Source organism: Chiloscyllium punctatum, chromosome 40 (assembly GCF_047496795.1).
Source record: "Chiloscyllium punctatum isolate Juve2018m chromosome 40, sChiPun1.3, whole genome shotgun sequence".
NCBI classification, from domain to species: domain Eukaryota; kingdom Metazoa; phylum Chordata; class Chondrichthyes; order Orectolobiformes; family Hemiscylliidae; genus Chiloscyllium; species Chiloscyllium punctatum.
The window spans coordinates 17,109,941-17,129,556 of NC_092778.1; the positions used below are offsets into that span (position 1 = coordinate 17,109,941).

The following is a 19,616-nucleotide window of genomic DNA, read 5'->3' on the forward strand; positions in this document are numbered from 1 at the left end:
ACGTTCCAGAAGACCAACAAATTTCAGGCAGATCAAAGAGCATCTTTTACTGAGTTGATGGTCCTCCAGGCACAGTTGGTGTTTGTCTCGGTGTGCTTCCTGGGGAACAGACCGTATAGCACAAAGTCCGGCGTCTCAGTGTGTTTGGGAGAGGGAGTGTGAGAGTGGGGGAGTGTAGGGGAAGTGAGTGTGACGGTAGTGGTATGCTTGGGAGAGTGAGTGGGACGGTGGGTGAGTGAGCAGGGTGGCGAGTGTGACGGTGGGGATGTGTGCAGTGGAGTGAGTGTGACGGTGGGGGAGTGTGGTGGGAGTGAGTGTGACAGTGGTGGTGTGTTAGGGACGAACCTAGACAAAAACCATTCCATTCTTGTGCAGACTTCTTTTGCAGAGGCACAGTCAGTGAAGCAGTTCTTTTACAAGCAGTAGCATATGAAGAAACATTTGAGATGGACTCCATTCAGCAAGCAAACCCAAGACATTGCTTATTTGTATATCTCCTTCCTTCAGGACTGGCCGCAATGGCAGCAGTAGTCACTGCCCACTGCTCTGTAACTTGTGCACTGTTAGCATATACTGGGAAATTGTTGGCAGTATCTCAGTCAGTATCTGCTACTGTCAACAAACGGGGACTGTTTTCCATCAGTGTTTGAGCAGCACTGAGGGCCCATTTTGATTGGGTTTTTTTGCCTCCATAATAGTTTACTTCTCCTGGGGATTTTACATTAGTGTCCCTGGGTCAGTCAACTGCTTTAAACTGCCTGTCAGTGCTGCTCTGCTGTTCTGCAAAGTTGCTGACAAGCAGTTCAAAACATCTGAACCCTGAGCAATATTCAGCTGAGTTTGGGTAGACAGCTGTTCTAGTTAATGTTCATGCTGATAATGTCGCCAATCTGTACTGATCAGTGCAGCCAGTTGAGAAAGTCAAGCTTTGACTACAGTGCGATTTTATGTATTTTAAAATGGATTGTTGCAATCAATGATCACCACAATGAGTACAAGAACTATCACTGCTGGGAATTCCAATCTTTTCTCCAATTTTCAAAGCTGAATGTTTGTGGCTTTATCTACAGCTCAGTAATATGCTACATGCATAAATAAAATGTTATGGTACCGTGTTTATCATAAAGGAATGCAGTAACTCATAGGATGATCGGACATAATCTTGCAGCACACTGCAAAACCCTGATATTTGTTACGAAAACCACAATATCATTGCCATTCAGGGGAGATAGTTACAAAGGTTCAAGTGAATTTCCCAGTCCTTTACCAGACTGATCATTTTCCCACAACAGACATATGTTTGTACATTTACCTATTTCCACCTTCCTCACATCGTCCATCTCATGCTGTCTGTCTGCTGTCTGCCTTGTTGCTGCCTTTGTCACCTCCAGATGTAACTATAAGAACACACTCTTGGCTGGCCTCCCTCGTTCTCCCCTTTGTAAACGTGAGGTCATCCAAAACTCTGCAGCCTGTGTCTTAGTGCAAACCTCATTCCCCTGTTTTCAAATGTCAGCATGGCCACAGCCCTCTGTGGTCCTTGCAATCTTTTGCATCCTGTCAACCCTCTCTAATTCAGGCCCTCATGCATCCTTTCATTCACTCCACTGTTGGTGGCCATGCCCAAGCTCTCCATACACTTCTCCTCTATCTCGAGTTCATCCCTTGAGATGCATTTTAAAATCAAATTTTCTGACCAAGCTTTTGGTCACTCTGTCCTGACATCTCTTTGCATGATGCAATGTTGATAAAAAGACCTTAGTATGGTTCCTGTGAAGTTTCAAGGAGAGATTCATTCCAGCAAAGGCACTACACAAAGATAAGATGTTGCCCTCCCATCTCAAGAACATTATTGCTGATTGGGCAACCCTAATTAACCTCATGCAAAACATTAAAGTGAATGGAATTTGGCCTTATCACGTTGGGTGGCACCGTGGCTCAGTGGTTAGCACTGCTGCCTCACAGTGCCAGGGAACTGGGTTCGATTCTACCGTCGGGTACCTGGTTGCACAATCTCCCCGTGTCTGCGTGGGTTTGCTCCGGCTTCCTCCCACAGACCAAAGATGTGCAGGTTAGGGCGGATTGGCCATAGGAAGTTGCCTCATAGTGATGAGGGATATGCAGGCTAGGTGGGTTAGCCATGGGAAATGTAGAGTTACAGGGATAGGGTAAGGGGGTTGGATGTGGGTGAAATCCTCTTCAGATGGTTGGTGTGAGCCTGATGGACCAAATGGCCTTCTTCCACACTGTGGGAATTCTATAATTTCTAGGAATGGCTTCCAGGACACACATAATTGTGCTGTATCAGGATAAGCTCTGTCCCTAAAAGGCTTAACTGGTATCAGGATAAGCTCTGTCTATCACATTTTAAAGGACTGTTTGTAGGAGAGGTTAATGAGTTGTTCTCTAGTTGTTGTTCCAGTGTTAAGTGTGATGTGTACCCAGTCTCACTCTTAGGTCAAGTCCGACAATATCACAAGGCACTATCATGTTTCTCAGATACAATATGAATAGCGGTTAAGTACTATGTCATAAACTTTTAATGTTTAACAAACCTGAGTTTGGCTTTCAGTGAAGACTTCACATGGGCGTCCTTCTGCACCCAGAATCAGGAACCTAGATGGATAACAATAGGAAAATACCCAAGACTCGAAATCATAGAATCCCTACAGTGTGCTGCATGGAACTAGGCCATTTGGCCTATCTAATTCACACCAACCCTCTAGTCCCAACCCCTTATCCTATCCCTGGCTAATCCACCTAACCTAGGCATCCCAGGACACAATGAGACAATATAGCATGACCAATGGAGCACCTGGAGGAAACCCAAGCAGACACAGGGAGAACATACGAACTCCACATAGATGGTCGCCCAAGGCTGGAATCGAACCTGGGTCCCTGGCATTAGGAGGCAGCAGTGCTAACCACCAAGCCACTGCACTGTCCCTAGGCCTTACTTCTCAGTTGGTTCTTGAGAGCATAACCATGGCATTGATGAAGTGGACAGAGCAATGTACCACCCTGCGCACCAGATGTTGGGCCAGAGTTGGCGGGGTGGGCTGGGGTGAAACTTTTATTGCCAGCCTGTGACATTGCAGTCGACTCCCCCCGCATTTCCGGAACTGCATCTTCCGACAAGATGAAGATGGGAAACATAGTTAAAAATCACACAACACTAGGTTATAGACCCAACAGGTTTAATTGGAAGCACACTAGCTTTCGGAGCGACGCTCCTTCATCAGGTAAGCTGCTCATCACATCACCGGCAACGTCCAGATCACAGTAAAATATGTGGATGCTGGAATTCTGAAACAAACCCCAGAGAAACTCAACAGCATCTGTGGAGACAGAGATAACGTTTCGAGTGCAGCACGATTCTTCATCAAAACTCTGTTTCTCTCTGCACTGATGCTGCCAGACCTGCTGAGTTTCTCCAACATTTTGTTACCTCCAATGTCCTCAGACAAAGTTGAGCAATTTTGACCCTGGGCAGCTTTGAAGGCACCTTAATTGAAAAGATGACATTTGCATGGACCCTCTAAGTAAGCACACCCTCACTTGGTTTTTAAAAAAAAATTGTTTGCTGCTTGAAGGTTGAGAGCGGTTGGCAAAGTCACCAGTTGGCTGTGGCTGGGGGACTGTCCATCCCCCTGACATCACCCAGCAAGATGTGCTCTCTGTGTGTGCCAAGCAGGGCAGGCTTAACAACGTGAGCACTTCAAATCTGGAAAGCAGCTCCAATACAGACTACATGCTGGCTAAGCCGGACTCAAGCTGGGGATAATCATATGTGTGCAGTCTCCTGCTGCAGCTGCTGATGTCTGACCCACAAGACAGACACAGGACAACGTTCGAAGAGGAGAGAGAGTGGGGGGTGGGGGGGTGGGAGGGGGGGGGGGTGGTCGTTGGGATTGCCTTTTGTGGCACATTAAGAGTTAGATCTGCTACCCAGAAATTGTACTGTTTCACATCACAGGAGAATAAAATCAGTGGAAGCAAAGAACATGCCACCAGGCGTTAGAAACAGGGTGAGAGCCTGCCTCCACAAAGGAATACGATGCTAAAGACGACTTGTGAGTGGGATATTTACGGTGGAATATTTGCTCAAAGTCAAACAATGCAGCAGGAGAATTTTGCAGCGATGAGATGTTTTGCGTGTGTCAGAGGAGAGTGGATCCTGGTGCTGCTGTTCTCTTAATACTCTGGTAAGCTCCATTTTTACTGAAAGCCAGCTTCTCTGTTCTGTTCCTGGTATTCGCACAGGACAGACGATGCATTAAAAGCAAGCATTAACTGCAGGGAACTCAATTGAGTTCGTGCATTGCACGATCAAAAGAAAATCAACTGTTTAACTCATTGTAAAAAAGGAAGAGCTGAGATGAATCGGCGCAGTAGTAGGATTTTAAATCTCCTGCTTGCCTTGTGTTCAATTCAATTATTTTCTTGCATTGGAAACCAAAAGGCAATACTGTGACACCTGACCTCCGATGACTTCTTGCCCACTGCTGTGGGAACACATAATAATTTTGAGAACCCTGCATAATCACGCTCTCAGGTTCAATCTGTTTGGTGGTGAACTGTTTTGGAGAATTATTTCCACTGTGATTTAATTCCTCCATTTGCTATACATTTTGATGTGCAATGATGGAACAGTGTTAACCCTATGCTCGCTGAAAGATTCTTTCAGATGGAGCGGCAATGCTTTCACAGTTGCTGCCCCCGAATTTTAAGGAAACACATTTCTTTCTGAGGTTGTGAGGGACAGTCAATGGACCTGAAATGTTAGCTCTGATTTCTGTCCACAGATACTGCCAGACCTGCAGAGCTTCTCCAGCAAATTCAATTCTTGTAACCTATTTCTTTGTTCATAATATACTTTTGGAATAAAGTCAGAGGATTGGGAGTATAATCACTTTGATCTTGGCGAAGAAAAGTTAGTTCAGTTTTTAATCATTATATTAGTAAAAGATCTGAAATTAAACATCAGTCACTGAAGAGTTCACCATTGAAACATTAACACACATGCCAAAACAAAGAGGAGATTTAATCACAAGTAAGTCGTGTGGGTGAAAAATGAAAAGTTAATCTCGGAATGATGATTTATTCCATGTGTCGCAATTATTTTGAGCAGCCAAGATGGCTAGAAATGTTACTACAGATTGAGTATCTTGTGACGCAGTTTGTGATATGGCAGGTTGGATAATGAGCACATTCAAAATGCAGGAAGGTACCTCTTCGCTTATTCCAAGCATGTGGATTTGAGAAATATGGTAGATGTTGGAAAACTGTCATAAAAGCAGAAATGCTAGAAATACTCAGTTGGTCAGGCAACCATCTGGAGAGATAGAGAAACAGAGTGAACGCTTGAAGTTGATGATCTTTCAGACTGCCCTGTGCCCGCATGTTTGCATCTGCAATCAGAGATGACCAGGCCTTGCTTTGATAGATGGTTAATGCCCATGGAGATATCACGTGATGCAAAGACCTGACGGACTTGACTAACCCCACAGAAGCCGATATCCCATCACCTAGTCAGCCGTGCATAGTATTTGACACTGGTCTGGCTTCCTCAGAGCCAGCTATCAGAGTGGCGAGAACCTCTGACACTTCTGTTGATATCTGTCAGCCAGGGCTCCTTGATTGGACCAAATTAACAGCCCCAATCAGGGAACTCATATTCTATGAGGTTCAACTGACCAGCCTTGTTACAATCACTACAGGACTGTTCTGCTTTGGATGATTGCTCTGAAGTTTGCTAATCTCAACCGGTCATGTTTTACATGACACTGCACAAATGAAGGCATATCATGTTGATTTAAACACAATGTAGGAGGAAATTATTACAGATGCTGGAAGCTGTACTAAAAGCAACAAATTCTGGAAATCACAGCAGGTCAAGCAGCATTCATGGAGAGAGAAAAAGCTCTGATGAAGACTCAGCTAGACTCAAAGCATTAGCTCTCCCTTGAGTCACAAGGTGGTGTGTTCAGTAAACATTAGCCCAGGTGAGCACTCCAGTGTAGTGCTGTTGGAAAATGCTGTTAAATCAAAGCCTAGGCATAAAGAAATCCTTTGGATTAAGGAAAAGAAGGGCAGGACAATCCGGCTGGTGTCCTGACCAACTTTTATTTCTGAATCACAATCACGATAAACCATAGACAACATGTTTACTGCGCATTTAATAATCTATTGATACCAAATAATTCAGGTAAATAGATGATGGGTAAAAATGAGTCAATCCAATTTCTTTGGATTCAGTGGAATCATTTTAGAATTGCTTTATCATCATTGATGTGGACAGTTGTTGTCAGAAGGTCAGGCAGCATCTGAGGAGCAAGAAAATCGATGTTTCGGGCAAAAGCCCTTCATCAGGAATGAGGTATGAGCAAATCAGGCATTCTTGATGAAAGGTTTTTGCCCGAAACATCGATTTTCCTGCTCTTCGGATGCTGCCTGGCCTGCTGTGCTTTTTCAGCACCACAGGCCCGACTCTAATCTCCAGCATCTGCAGTCCTCACTTTCGCCTGGTTGTTGTCAGAAGTCAGTACAAAGAGAAAGGACAGGGAAAAGGGAAAGAGGCATTGCAATTGTTCCTTTCTTACTATCTCCTCCCAATACAGCTCTAGCAATTAACATTCTCCTTGATGCAGTCACCCATGTCTGAACGTTGTATCTGTTTGTAAAATTGGATAGCAGTTACTGGATAAGAACTGCTGTCAAGGCAGCTGGATGCTATTCCAGTGAATGAATAAATGTGAAGTGTGGCTTTACCACACAACTGACAATCCCCCTTGATAGCAGTAGATCTGTTCTCCAAATCCCTGATAGAACCATCAATCCTCCTGTACTCTGGCAGTTACTGAGCAGTGAACTTGCCACCATGCTTGGCACACTCAGACAGTTAAAGCAGGTACATATGGGAAAGGGAAACAGAGAGGGTAGGGACTGGCTGAGCAAATGACCAGACCAAAGTACACTTTATTTAATGACTGTCTCTTTGAGCTTTCACCATTCCCACCAAAGTTACAAGAGTACAAGGGGAAACTGAAGTGCATGTATAGGCAGCACAGTGGCTCAGTGGTTATCACTGCTGCCTCACAGCACCAATGACCTGGGTTCAGTTCCAGCCTTGGGCAACTGTCTGTGTGGAGTTTGCACATTCTCCCCGTGTCTACGTGAGTGTGCATCCACAGTCCAAAGATGTGCAAGTTAGATCAACTGGCCATGATAAATTGCCCATAGAGTTCAGGAATGTGCAAGTTAGGTGGGTTAGCCATGGGAAATGCAGGGATAGGCGAGGGGTCTGAGAGGGATGCTCTTTGGATGGTTAGTGTAGACTCGATGGACTGAATGGCCTGCTTCCCTGCTGTAGGGATTCCAGGAGCATTGCTTCATTGACGTCTTTTTACAGGATGTTGTATGAGCATCAGGGTCTGAAATAGTTAACACTGAAGTGTTCCTAAAGCACTACGACTGTGATAGTATCAGGTGGGACTCGGTGGCAGAGCATCTAAAGATCTTGAAAGGAGTGAGACCTCGCATCCAGATTTTTCTCAAACTCTCCATAATAATATCTACCATATCAATGTAACTAGTCAATAACATGCAATAAACTATTTCTTGTTCAATACAAGGACCTCTTCTACTCAGATCAAGTGAGTGTGTGTCCTCAAACACACCAGAAGACCATAACATCTAGAAGCAGAATTAGGCCATTCAGCCCATTGAGCCTGCTCTGTCATTCGATCATGGCTGATATATTTCTCAACGCTATTCTCCTGCCATCTCCCCATAACCTTTGATCCTCATACGAATCAAGAACCTATCTATCTCTGTCATAAATACACTCAACGAATTGGCCTCCACAGCCTTGAGTAGCAATGAGTTCCACAGAGTCCCTACTCTCTGGGTGAAGAAATTCCTGTCATCTCAGTTCTAAAGAGTTGTCCCTTTACCCTGAGGCTGTGTCCCCAGGTTCTAGTCACTCCTACTAGCGGAAACATCTCCACATCCACTCTGTCTAGACCTCTTAGTATTCTGGAAACTTCAACCAGGTTCCTCCTCATTCTTCTAAACTCCATCAAGTACAGACCCACAGTCCTCAACCACTCCTCATGGAACAAGCCCGGGATCATTCTCGTGAACCTCCTCTGTACCCCCTCCAAGGCCAGCACCTCTTCCTTAGATCCGGGGCCCAAAACTGCTCACAGTATTCCAAATGGTGCGGCATCAAAACCAATCATGTGGTGAGATGTAGGTTCAGTTTCGCTGTAAGACTTCATTCCCTCTATGTGAGAAAGAACCTGCATTTATGCATTGCCTTTCTCAATTGCAGCACCACACAAATTCAAGTATCGTTGTGTGGCTGATATGTTTTTTTTAAGAACCCCTACAGTGTGGAAGCAACCGGTCCACACCAGCCTTCCAAAGAGTAACCCACCCAGACCCATTCCCCTACGCTATACTTACCCCTGACTAATGCACCTAACCTACACATCCCTGAACACTATGGCCAATTTAGTATGGCCAGTTCGCATAACCTGACCATCTTTGGAAATATGGGAGGAAACTCACGCAGACACAGAGAGAACGTGCAAACAGTCACCCAAAGCTGGAATTGAACCCAGGTCCCTAGCACTGTGAGGCAGTCGTGCTAACAACTGAGCCACTGTGCTACCTAGCTATTGTTATTAACCTGTTGCTATCCCTCTATGACTCTATGTAGGGAGGTCCAGCAGCCAAATTGCACACAGCTCAATTCCATAAAGAACAAGAAGTCAAACCAGAACATCAGTTTGAGTCATGTTGGCTAGGGATAAAGGTTAATCAGGACACCAAAAGAGCACCTCTGTTCTTCTTTGATCACTGCCATTGGATCATTCTACCTTACCTCAGAGTGTAATAATTCACAATGAGCAGTGTATCTGACAGTGTGGTATTCCCTCAGTACTGCATTGGAGGGTAAATACCTGTTTAAATCCTACAGGGAAGGTTAAATCCAAAACATTTTTAATCAGGTGCATCAGAACTACCACTAGGCCAGAGTTGAGTGAAAGCGATGACCTAGTCATACTATCAATAGACTGTTGATCCAAGAGGTTCTTTGGACCTGGGTTCAAATCCTGTTACTGTAGATAGTTGAATTTGAATTCAATTAAAAATGGAATTAAGAGTCTCATGATGACGATGAAATCATTGTTGATTATTAGGAAGGAACCCATCTGGTTTAATGATGCCCTTTAGAGGAAGCAATTGGTATCACAGAAGGAATCATAAAATCATAGATGTGGGGCAGCTTGGTAGCTCAGTGGTTAGCACAGCTGCCTCACTACACCAGTGACTCAGGTTCAATTTGATCGTTAGATGTCTGTCTGCGTGGCGTTCGCACATTCTCCCTGTGTTTGTGTAGATTTCCTCTAAGTGCTCTGGTTTCCTCCCACTGTCCAAAGATGTGCAGGTTAGGTGGATTAGCCAAGCTAAATTGCCTATCGTGTCCAGGTTTGTGAGGCTAGATGGCTTAGCCCATGGGGAATACAAGGCTACGAGGGTAGAGTAGGGGGTAGGTCGAGATAGAATGCTCTTTGGAGGGTCAGTGTGGACCCAGTGGAATGAATTACCTGCTTCCACACTGTAGGGGCTCTATGAACTGCTACCCTTCCCTACAACAAAAACAGACGCTGCTGGAAAAACTCAGTAGGTCTGGCAGTATCTGTGGAGAGGAAATCAGAGTTAACGTTTTGGGTCCAGTGACCTTTCCTCAGAAGTTCTGAGGGTCACTGGACCCAAAACGTTAACTCTGATTTCTCTCCACAGATGCTGCCAGACCTGCTGAGCTTTTCCAGCAATTTTTGGTTTTGTTTCTGATTTCCAATATCTGCAGTTCTTTTGGTTTTTTAATTTGCTACCCTTACCTGGTCTGGCCTACATGTGACTCCAGACCCACAACAATGCGGTTGACTCTTAACTGCCCTCAGGGCAATTATGAATAATTGCTGGCCTAACCAGAGACCTCTACTTCCTGTGAATGACTGAAAATAAACCATTGAATAAAGTGAATTCTTAAAAAAAAAAGAGTATATATCTTTGTTCATAAAATATTGCAAAATTTAGAATATCTTTAAACTCCTCAAAACAATGAATTACTTTAATTCCTGTCTTCTGTTAAGTAGGTTGACTCTATGCAATGGATATAAAGTCATAGAGATGTACAGCACGGCAACAAACCCTTTAGTCCAACACGTCTGTGCCGACCAGATATCCTAAACTAATCTAGACCCATTTGCCAGCATTTGGCCTATATCCTTCTAAGCCCTTCCTATTCATGTACCCATCCAGATGCCTTTTAAATGATATAATTGTACCAGCCTCCACCCCTTCCTCTGGCAGCTCATTCCATACACAAACCACACCCTGCGTGAAAAAGATGCCCCTTAGATCCATTTTATATCTTGCCCCTCTCACCCTAAACCTATGCCCTCTAGTTCTAGACTCCCCCAACCCAGGGAAAAGATCTTGTCCATTTTCCCTATCCATGCCCCTCATGATTTTATAAATCTCTATAAGGTCATAAATCCCCAGTGTTAACCATAATCTTTCACTATCACAGAATCTACTTCAACTGGAGAAAGAAGTTATGAATAGAAACATTTTACAAGCAAATATTAGTGTTGGTCTGCGATTAACTAAAGTAGCTGGAAAAGCGCAGCAGGTCAGGCAGCATCCAAGGAACAGGAGAATCGATGTTTCAGGCATCAGCCCTTCTTCGTCGATTCTCCTGTTCCTTGGATGCTGCCTGACCTGCTGCTCTTTTCCAGCAACACATTTTCAGCTCTGATACTCCAGCATCTGCAGTCCTCACTTTCTCCTCGATTAACTAAAGTAGGTTTGTCTGAAGTAACAAGTTTTGCAATTCACAATGAGACATGAGTCATATTTCAGCACTTCTTACAACATAATCGGATCCTATTGTTTAGGTGGCCCCACATACACAACACATTAAAATTAACACATTGCTGTCAATTATATTTAAAAGTGAAAACCTCTCAGGCAGTGGGCTCTACTTTCAGAGGAATCCATCTTTGGTAAACCAAGGGCATGCTTGCTCTCTCCAACTCATACTGTTCAGATAAATATTTGCCCCATGACAATCATCCAAAAATAAATTGAGTAACTGGGTATTTTTCACATTGCTGTCAGGGAATCTTGCACAAAAGTGCTGCTATGTTACATATTTTGTAAAGAAAGCCAATCTGTCTTTACAATGTGCATGGGGAATCTTTCAAAGTCGCTCCCAGAAGTCACATGGCTACCCTTGGCGACTGAAGTCAAATGATTGAGCCAGTGCTGTGACCAGACTGTACTTTATTTTAGGAGGAAATCACAGGAGACTCTTTGAAAATCAATAAGCGTTTTTAAGGCTAAACAGAAACTCCTTGACAATGGTTTCTCTGGAAGTGTGAATAGCTCTTCCGATCTCATCACAACCCGGCAGAATGAGTTCCATCCAAGTTCAAGGCTAAGACTGGTAACTAGCCAACCATTTCAACTTAAAGAAGATTCAGTTCTCAACTAACCTAATAGTAAATATGAAAGCAGGGTCCAACAGATTTTGGGAAAGTGGCCATTGAAAGATTTTGATCTGTCAGGCTAAAAGTAATCATGTGTGTGGAGAGAAACATCATGAAAACAGTCATTGCTTCTCAACAGGGAGACAGAGGATGGCAAAACCAGCTAAAAGACTGCTGCACTCAACCAGGCTGCCAGGATCATTAACTTACCGTCACATAAACGCGAGACAAAGGAGCCTTCACCGTCCCCAATCCATCCAAACCTCAAACTATTTGACTGCAGAAGCCATCGTAACTGCTGAATCCACTTTCAGGCTTTCATTTTGGAAAGAAAGATTTCAAGGGCCTTCAGTGATTTTCACCTTCATGTCTAACCTTTACTCCGATTTGCTGTAGATCCTTGTATGTGGATTTTAACTCCTCAAAAGTAATTTTATACTTAAATCACTTTCAGCAATAGTCATGGAACAAACTAACCTTTGACCTTATTTAAAAAGTGCACTGCTTCGCTGCTGGGGTTTTTAAAATTGGAACTCTCAGAAACTAAAAGAGGGGTGGGGCAGGGGGGGTCCACTTAGGAACTGATATAAGTTTTTAGTTCATAGACTCCTCTGAGGATATGCATGGAGTGGTCGTGAAGCTGGACAAATTGGCTGATATTTTTCTGATATTACCTCAGTGACAACAGTTCATTGGCTGTCATGAGGTTTTGAAAAGGGTATACAACAGCACAAATTAATTACCAAAGCATAGCTGGGAGTCTCACAGCCTACAGTTATTTCAACCAACGATTTGGGTGGCACGGTGGCCCAGTGGTTAGCATGGCTGCCTCATGGTTCCTGGGACCTGGGTTCAATTCCAGCCTCGGGTGACTGTGTGGAGTTTGCACATTCTCCCTGTGTCTGTGTGGATTTCCTCCGGGTGCTCCAGTGTCCTCCCACACTCCAAAGATGTGCCGGCTAGCTGAATTGGTCATGCTAAATTACCCATTGTGTCCAGGGATGTGTAGGCTAGGTGGATTGGCCATAAAGAATGATGGGCAACGATGGGTGGGGGAGGGTGCTCTTTGGAGGGTCAGCGCTTTCCTGATGGGCTGAATGGCATCGTTCTGCACTGAAGGGATTCTATGAACCTGTTGAGATATGCTATGGTACACCTCTGGGGCAGGTAGGATTTGAACACAGACCTCCTAGTCAAGAGGTAGGGACATAATCAAAGCATCACAAGAGCTTGCCCCATTGTCCACACGTTCAATATTTTCAATCTTTGTTAGGTACAAACTACTGCTCAGTTTCTACCACTCTGAATTAATTTTATCGTACCCAGTAGCTTCAAGAAGTGCCCATAGGATGTCACCTCCCAACCATCTGGTCAGGTCATGCATCTTATCATAGGCTCACGTCAATGTGGAGTGACTGTTACTGCGTACCAGAGGGACAATAGAATACTGCCACTAGACCTTAATATGGAAAGTCATGGCTAGAATAATGAGCTCCCTTATGGCAGAACTCACAGTAAGTCAGCCGATATATTTCTTAATTAAAAATAATATTAAATCTCAGAACACCCAATAAATATTACATTGTTAAATTGCAACTGTGGCAATAGATTCTCTTTTTGGGCATTGGTGAATCAGATGGCTTTTTTTTCACAATGATCAACATCAGTTGTCGTGGTCACCATTACCGAAATTGGCTTTCACTTCCGGATTTTATGGGCTGAATTGAAATTCTCTCAGGTGTCGGAGTAGGAACCTCTGATCTCTGGTCCAGTCACATTTGCAATACCTCTCAACCAATGCTTCAGACAAGGTTCCCACGAGTAGGTATTTTCCAATCAACCTGCTCAGAGATCCTACTTTTTATGACACCAGATTAAACTAATCCCTTCTGCCTGCCCCTGGTCCATATCCCTCCATTCCTTGCACATTCACATGCTTATCTAAAAGTCCCTTAAACACCCCTATTCTATCTACCTCCAGCACCATCCCTGGCAGCATGTTCCAGACTTCTACCACTCTCTGTGTAAAAAAACATGGCCCTCACATCTCCTTTGAACTCCACCCCTACCCCCTACCCCTCCCCCTCCCCCTCCCTTACCTTAAATGCAGGTCCCCTTGTTTTAGATATTTCAACTCTGGCAAAAAGATTCTGACTGTCAACTCTATCGATGCTGCTGATAATTTTATAAACTTCAATCACGGCTCCCCTCAGCCTCCGCCTCCTGGTCCAAGGGTAGAGCCACAAGAGATTCTGTAGGTGTTCATGTGCATACACGGCAAAATTTCATCTCCCAGCTCAGCCTTCTAATCAATAATGATGGTCAGATTCATCACTGCCAATATATTCTGATCCCTTGTTGTCTGTTGAGAATGTTCAATTATTAAAGGTCTGCGAAGTTAAATGCTTCTGATAATGATACAAATTTCATCTTAATTAGATGAAATGTTTTCTCCTTTAGGATGGGATGTCAAATGCTGACAACATTTTAAAACATTTCTCTTTTATTCTAAAGAACAATTTTAGCTTTTTATCTTCAATGGCACTTTCTTAAAGAACTGAGTATGAAAACAGATTTCCATTCTTCTTGACTTTGTTAACTCATCGTTCTCTCCCTCTGCCACATCCACTGTGCCTTTGTCTCCAAGTCACACCTTCTGGCAAGTGTCCAGGTCAAGGGAGCTGTTCGGTCTACCTCTGACCTTCACAGTCGGAGATGATGTTTGAACACAGTTGCTGAATTCACATAAACTAGAGATTGGCTTTGTTGGGTTAATTATAAATATCCAATAGGATCAAGCTCAGAGTTGGCCGTGGTGCAGCAAGGCTAATCTTTGTACAGATGACTAGATGGATTTGATAAAAGTTTGGATTGTACTCAGCAAGCTGCGTCCTCAGTTTTTAATAAACAGGAAATGATAACAATTGCTGTTAATTCAGCATTTGGCTCATCGCACTGCATCACTGCAAGTCAACAGGAATAAAAAATTGAGTGAGAGAAATAGGTTGCTCAGATGCTTTCACCTTTCCAATTTTTTTTGTTGGCTGTTTTTAATTCTTTTATGTGTTCTGATTATCTCTGTCAATGCCAGCATTGATTGGCTGTTGGTAAAGGCCTATTGAGATGGTGGATAATGACAATTACCCAATCATCAATCACTCATCAGGGATTGATTGACCCTGCAGGTTGGTTTAGAACATAGAACATAGAACAGTACAGCAAAGGCCCTTTGGCCCACCATTTTGTGCTGAACATGACACCAAATTAAACAAATCCCTTCTGCCTGCCCTTGGTCCATATCCCTCCATTCCTTGCACATTCACATGCTTATCTAAAAGTCTCTTAAACACCTCTATTCTATTTACCTCCAGCACCATCCCTGGCAGCATGTTCCAGACTTCTACCACTCTCTGTTTAAGAACGTGCCCCTCACATCTCCTTTGACCTCCACCCCGTCCACTTGCCTTAAATGCATATCACCTTGTTTTAGACATTTCAACTCTGGCAAAATAATTCTGACTGTCAACCTATCAATGCAGCTCATAATATTATAAACTCCTATCAAGTCTCCCCTCAGCCTCTGCCGCTTCAGAGCAAACAACCTGAGTTTTTCTAGCCTCTCCTTATAGCTCATACCCTCTAATCCAGGCAGCATCCTGTAAAACATATCCCCTCCAGTGAAACATATTGTTAAGTATGAGCAGGAATCACAGCACACCAGCTGATTGCTGTGTAAGTAGCTTGCAAGACCCACTGATGGGTAGAATCGCATCATTGTATAGACACAGCCCATGGTCTCCTTCAAGGTGAAGTCTCTGAAAGGCAGGGCACAACATTTCCCTTCATTTCCAAAAGCAAGTTTAACTATCTCCAGTAAGAAGTGAGAGTCTGAAGCGTCCAGGTTTCATAATGGTACCATTGTCTGGAGGTGCCATTGATTGTCAAAGTGCCAGAGTCTGGCATGTCTCTTTGTGTTCTCATCCTTTTCTTTCACAGACTGCAGTTGTTGTCCCTAATTTATTCCGATGCACTGCAACAAGATTAGTTTCCCGATTAGCCGCTGATGAATCTTGCTCATCTTACTATTTCATGCCATTTAAGTTTTCTTGGAATTTATCGGTATGCTCCTTAAGAGCTACCAGCTCACTCTGAACCTGCTGGTTTTACAGCCTGGATTTTTCTATTGCTATCAAAGTGTTAGCTTCTGTTAATCCAGTACATTGCCTTCTTCATGACCTGCTCTAATACCTGTCCAGCCTCTTTGAAGATCGGACCTTGAGCACTTGCTGATTCCGCGGTTGTTTGGTTTCCTCTATGTTCCATTTGAGTTCTTTCACTAGAGCAGTATTCTTGGCTTTTATCTTTGAAAGGGCTGTCTAACAAGTATGATGGTACTGTCACGCTAAGAAGTTATTTTGTCCAGGTTCTTTTTGAAGAGGGTTTGTAAATGCATAGGTGCCGAAATGTCCCTGAGAAATAAACAATGGAAGCATCCTGGGTGTGGCAAGCTCTTACCAATCCAAATTTCTCAGTTTTCATTTTGTCAGTAACAGAAGAGTTGGAAGTTTCAGTGGCTGCTATACTCTCTGAATCTACTCTTGACATTTTCTTCCCTCTTGGATTAGCGAACTGCATGTGAGAATCTGCATCTGAATTCACCTATTTGCCAAGGAGTGTGTTTATGGGATGATACTGTATTGGAATAGTTATTTAGTCATAGGTACTGTGTCTATTATTCAGTGAAGTTTTCCAATAGTTAAGTTATTCTAATTTCCTCTTTCATTTGTTTGTACTTTAACTATAATTTTTAAATAAATTGCATTTTGCTTAACGTTGGGTAGCTTGACCACTCACATCGCATCTAGAACAGGCACTTCACATTCACATTTAAAATGAGAAAAAGTTAGGGTACAGGCTACCTTCTTAAAATGCTTTGAGAGGATCTGGTCTAGTCCATAACATGAGTGATCTGCAGCTCCTGTTGAGTGTGTTATGCATCTCCACTTGCTTTTGAAGGTCTATCGTTTTCTCCAGCATTGCTTTGATGTTTCTGCTCCTGCTGAGCCTGATCTGTTTTATGTGCGACTTGCTCCACACCTCCTGTAAACCATCAATTGTTTTATTTGATCGATGATATAGTGTTTGTAATACAACCTGCTTTCCTTCATTCTCTTTCAGCTCTCCATTCAGATTGTAAACTGAGCAAATTATTCCCTAATAACTTCATTATCTCAGAGATTGTAGTCTCAAGTATGAATTGATCCTGAGCTAATTATTCAACATTTTCCTCTTCACATTTCATGCTTCCCTACCCAACCAAGACCTAAGCTGTTAACTCCACTCATTCTGAAGAAATCAGATATTCCATTCTTCTTTCATGTTGAGATATGCGAGTGTTTCTTGAATAATCTGCTGTCATTTCTATCCTCTAGCTGATTCCATGGATTGTGACTAGTATTAAGTTACAACATTCTAGTAGTCCAGCAATGTCTACAATGTAGAAGATCAGTGATATCCAAGTGCATTGAATATACTGAAAAGTACCAAGAATTGTTTCAAGGTTAAAAATCACACAACACCAGGTTATAGTCCAACAGCTAGTGTGCTTCCAATTAAACCTGTTGGACTATAACCTGGTGTTGTGTGATTTTTAACTTTGTACACCCCAGTCCAACACCGGCATCTCCAAATCAAGAATTGTTTCAGTTTTGCCAGGATTGGATCTTTCTACGTCCAGAGTCTGATACTGTCAGCTGTGACCGGAAGTGTGTCCAGAAAATTTAAAACCATTACAGCTCTTCCAGTGATGGTACCACCAGTGGTGTATCCATCACTAGGAGGTGGCTCAATGTATCCGTAATTGCTATTTGGCCTCCCAGACAGTGTTTCAGTTTGTAATTATACACACTTAGTATTAGAGCCCACCACTGAATTCAATCTGAAGCTATGGGTGGCACTGCTTTGTATTCTTTAAATAGACCCTGCAGGGGTTTATGGTCTGTTATTATTATAAACTAACATCCATAAAGGTATTGGTGGAACTTCCTGACTCCAAATATGACCACCATATCTTATCTGGGTATACTTACACTCTGCATGAGCCAAAGTGCTAGATGCATATGCTGTTGGGAGTTCCTTTCCATTGGGCCACCTATGAGCTAATATTGCCCCGGTGGCATACAGGGAGGCATCACATGTTAACACCAGATCCCGCGTGGGATCAGTGTGTCAACACCTTAGAAAGCTGTGGCTTGTCTACACAACCATTTCTAAGGCTCACCCTTTTTTAGAACTTGATGCAAAGGTGCCAGGATGGAGTCCAGGTTATGTATGAACTTTCCACAATAATTCACCAGCACAAGGAGAGACCTCAGCTCCAGTATAGGCGTGGGAGCCAGGGCATCTTTGACCTCCCTCATTTCATCTTCTGATGGGTGTAACCCGGTCTTGTCGACTCTGTAACACAAGTAGGTCATTCAGGGGGCGAGTAACATGCATTTTCCTTTTTAAGATGTACACCTGCCTTGAACAAATGTCTAAGGACGATGTCCAAGTACTTCAGCAGTCTTCCTGTGCCAGGTGTTCCTGGTACAAAAGACATGGTGCCAGCTTAAGGCATTCTATAATCCATGGGCACAACAGGAGCTGGTGCCATGAACACTGGAAATTATATTATCACATTTATAAGCTTCCTTGGTTTATTGCAGAGATTTGGACCTTTACTAAGTTGTGTCCTTTTGAAATAAGGACTCTTCTTATCGAGTTTTTGTTTTACCATCTGGGCTGACCCAGTGTCTCCGAATCATGAATAGCTACAGTGCAGAAAGAGGCCATTCAGCCCACCATGTCTACACTTGCTTTCCGATTGAGCAATTCACTTTGTGTCATTCAAGGCAAGACTTTTACACTTGTTAGTAGGGTCCTGGGGAGAATTGGCAAGCAAAGAGACCTTGGGTGCAGGTTCATAGTTCCTTGATGGTGGAGTTATAGGTAGACAGGTTTGTGAAGAAGGTGTTTGGTATACTTGCCTTTATTGGTCAGTGCATTGAGTATAAGAGTTGGGAAGTCATGTTGCGGCTGTACAGGACATTGGAATACTGCATTCAATTCTGGTCTTCCTGTTATAGAAAAGGTGTTGTTAAACTTGAAAAGGTGCAGAAAAGATCTAAAAGGACATAGGGCAAAGGTGAGAGGGGAAAGACATAAACAGGACCTCTGAGGCAATGTTTTCATGCAAAGGTTGGGAGTGAGCTGCCATAGGAAGTGGTGGAGGCTGGTACAATTACAACAGTTAAAAGACATCTGGATGGGTATATGAATAGGAAGGGTTGAGACGGTTATGGGCCAAATGCTGGCAGATAGGACTAGATTAATTTAGGATACCTAGTTGGCATGGACATGTTGGACTGAAGGGTCTGTTTCCATGCTATACAACTCTATTACTCTATGGCTCGATAACATGCTCCTGCCTCCTTCCTGTAAAAGCCCTATAGTGCAGAAGCAGGCCATTCAGCCCATTAGGTTCACACCGACCCTCCAAACAGCATCCCACACCACAGACCCACCACTTTACCCTTTCCCTATGACCCTGCATCTCCCATGGCTAACTCACCTAATCCACACATCCCTGGACACTATGGGCCATTTAGCATGGCCGATCCAGCAAACCTGCACAACCTTATACATTCCTCCTCTTCTTATCTCCTTAGTGATTTAATTAGGAAAGGCTCTGCTGTGTAAGGTAGTGGTTCTGAAAGGTTTAATGTCCATGGCATGTTGAGCTCTTGGGTGAAGTCACACAGTTTTTAGGTGGAGGCAGAAGTGAGCAAGGGAGCAAATGTGTTTTATAAAGCTCCCGAGAGTCCTTGGTGATAAGGCTTAACTAGTTAACACAAACAGTAGCTATTGCTCTCATGCAGTAAACCACATTGCTACAGAAATAACCAAGTTCCATTATTTGCACTCACTTACCACTAAAAATAGCTCCTTGTTAAGCTTCACTTTTCAATGTCATATGAACTCTCTCATATTTGAAAACCAATGTTCCTT

At 43.4% G+C, this 19,616-nt stretch overlaps 1 protein-coding gene across 1 annotated transcript in view; it reads left to right on the plus strand.

Moving 5' to 3' along the window:
* The first annotated feature begins 3,910 nt into the window (after window positions 1–3,910).
* Window positions 3,911–19,616, plus strand: part of tex2l (testis expressed 2, like) — a 108,647-nt gene continuing 92,941 nt past the window's right edge. The window contains exon 1 of the mRNA XM_072559383.1: window positions 3,911–4,205. The gene's annotated coding sequence lies outside the window, so the exon portion shown is untranslated. The remainder of the gene's footprint in view (window positions 4,206–19,616) is intronic.